Source organism: Aotus nancymaae, unplaced genomic scaffold (genome assembly GCF_030222135.1).
Source record: "Aotus nancymaae isolate 86718 unplaced genomic scaffold, 86718_ANA_hifiasm-v0.15.2.pri h1tg000004l, whole genome shotgun sequence".
In the NCBI taxonomy this organism is placed as follows: domain Eukaryota; kingdom Metazoa; phylum Chordata; class Mammalia; order Primates; family Aotidae; genus Aotus; species Aotus nancymaae.
The window spans coordinates 34094254-34097260 of NW_026988415.1; the positions used below are offsets into that span (position 1 = coordinate 34094254).

At 36.1% G+C, this 3007-nt stretch overlaps 1 non-coding gene across 1 annotated transcript; it reads right to left on the reverse strand.

Annotated features, from left to right (window-relative positions):
- Positions 1-2546: 2546 nt before the first annotated feature.
- On the reverse strand, positions 2547-2712 carry LOC135269405 (U1 spliceosomal RNA). Its single transcript, XR_010337696.1, has one exon. It is a non-coding gene; the product is annotated as a U1 spliceosomal RNA (small nuclear RNA).
- Between the last annotated feature and the right edge of the window lie 295 nt (positions 2713-3007).

A 3007-nucleotide genomic window follows, 5' to 3' on the forward strand; every position in this document is an offset into this window, starting at 1 on the left:
CTTACAGTCACACAACCAGTAAATGAAACAGTTGAAATTAGGGGATTCAAACCCAGTTAGTCTGGCTCTAGAGCCATAGCTCTTAACCATTATACATTGTGCCTAAAAAAGAGAGAAGTTTCTAGAATTTGACTGTCTAGACTTCAGTCTAGGTTCCAACCCTTACCAGCCATAGTAAATTTATTTAGGATCTCTAAGCCTCAATTTCCACATCTGTAATATAACTATCAACTTCATAGGATTAATGTAAAAAGGACATTTTTAAAAAATTAATAAAGCATAGCAAAGTACTGAGAAACTAGTTGTTAATGAATTATTAATGATAATTTGAGTACTGCCTCATCATAATTCTTTTTCTGAACTTTAAGGTTATCATAGGCTTGTATTATAGCACTGTTTTACCTATGCCTCTTGTCCCCCAAAAAGCTGCATTTTGGCCACACCATCTAAAAGTATCTGTGTAGGTGGCAAGGCAAAAAGAAAAAAAAAAATCAACCAAATGATTGATTTTTGAAGCAGCTATTCATTTGCCAGATTATTTGTTTTATCTTGACTAACTTGAATTTGGACTAAAATTGAAACTGGCCCAATTGTCTCATAGAACTGATGTTTATGGTTTCTTTTGAACAAACATAGAAATTGCCCTCACATTCTTAAAACTTGAGAAAGTTACATTGGTCTTATCTGAATTCCTTTCTCAGGAAACCAACCATCAGCCCTCCCAGACAGTATCAAGGAACTGAAATTCACCTAATCACCACATCTGGACAATGAGATGCCAGACCCCTAACCCATCATGATTGCCAGCTGACTACCTGTTTCTTGTTGACCAACTCCTCTTCCTCATCCTTCCCTAATTCCTGCTTTCCTGCATGTACTTACATTTCTTCACTGCTATATAAATCTGTGATTTTAGTCATTCAGGGAGATGGATTTAAGACTAATCTCTTATCACCTCAGCAGCCCCACCCAATTAAAACTTTCTTCCTCGGCAATACTCATGGTCTCAGTGATTGGCTTTCTTTGCAGCAAGCAGCAGGACCTAGACAGAACACTTGGCATTTCAGTAGCAAAATTCCTCAAGGGGCTGCTAGTTTTGATTTTGTGTATAGACTAAACCAACACTGTTAAAAGGCACTATATGATTAGTGTCCACCTCTGAGAAATAAATGTGCACACTAAAATTAAAGTTTATTTAGCAGATTAAAAACATATATGCAGAGTATAAAAACTTTTCAATTCTAAACCTTTATTACATTGGCCACTTTGGCTGAACATAATTTCTTGGTATCTAACCACTGACCAACAAATACTACATTTTCAAGAGTGAAAAAATAAATACATGAAATAATTATTAAGCCCCTATTAGAGGCAAAACATTACAGAGGCTTTCAAAAGATTTCAGGAGTTCTGTGATTGTTGAGTCAGTTTTCTGAAATCTGACCATGGTGTGCACTCCAGTAAGCATTATTTGGAAGAATGACCCAGCAGGATGTTTCTGATGGATTCTAGAAATCTTATCCAAAATCCAGTGCTGAGCTAACTAAAAATAAAAAAAAAAAACTCATGTTTACAGCTCCAGCAAAGTTCAGCTTTAATTAACATATCCAGATTTGTTATTTAAAAAGAGAGAGAGAGAGATGCCATATTAATATTAACACATATTCAAATTTTTTACTGTTTTAAAAAATTAATTAAAAAAATTATGCAGCAGTGTATAGGTCACTGTAATCATTCAAAGTTTAGAACCTTAATCTAATCTTTCCTCCATTATTATTTTTTTTATTGGTAACATTACTATGTGACTCATCACTGAATGATGTGCGTTCTGGAAAAGGGTCTTGAAGCAAAGTTACCTTTAATATGTATAAGCCATTTTTATAGTTTTTATGAAATGTGCCAGTGGGAAAATGGATGGGCTAGCTGTAAGTAATCTTGCCAAGGCTGACCTTTGAGTTATTATAAAAACTATTCAATTTCTAACTTCCAAATTTTCATTCATTTTTAAACTATTAGATCCTGACACAGGATAGCAGCCCTAGGAAGGCCAGTTGCTTGATGGCTGATGGACTGCTTCAGGGGACTGTTCTGCAGAGCCTTTTTAGAAGAGCTGCCTGCCTCTTGAGCCTACGCTGTTACTACAACTCAGGCACCTGACAAATTCCCTTGCCAAGGCAGAATGGCCGTTGTTCAGGGAAGGAATTCTCTTCAAATGCCCTTGAAAGGGCTTTTCATTTTGGAAAGAGCATCTTGTAAACCTTAATAATTTTATGTCTCCTTGGATGCTAATTGGTGTGTAAGCCTGATAGGTTTACAAAAGTTAGCTAAAATTTCAAGTTGCTTATGACATGTTCAAGTACCCAAATAGATAGATATCTCTAGCTGATTTTCTCTTCATATGATTTAGGCTTTGTCCATATAATCCCAGTTTTATAATGTTGAGTTGAGTTTGAATATAGCCATTTTTGAAATGGACATTAATCAAATGTTAACAGATTTCAGTCACCAGGAAATAAAAGGCCGTTTGTTTTGTTTTGTTTTTCGAACTGGAGAAAGAGAGAACACAGTTCATCACCACCATAAATTATGCAATCAAGTTTCCCACATTTGGTGAAATCTCAGGGGGTTGGCACATCTGGAGTGCAATAGATGAGCCTTGGCCCTGGGAAAACCACTTTCATGATCATGACACTACCCCTGCCATATAAGAATTCATCATTTGTTTTTAAGGGTTTCTCTTTAGGGGACAGAAAACAGTTCAAACTTACAAAAGACAAAACAGGGTTTTTACCCACACACTACATTGATTAGCACTCCTGTGTACCTATGTGGGCATAGGCCTTTTGGGGATTATGTAAAGAAATTGTACAATTGCTCAAAATAGTGACGCTACCTGTGGTGATCTCAGACTCAACTAGAATTAGAACTCATAGACAAAAATTTGCTCTCAGAAATCTTCCACCACATATCAAAGAGTCACAGCACACACACAAACACAAACTCACAC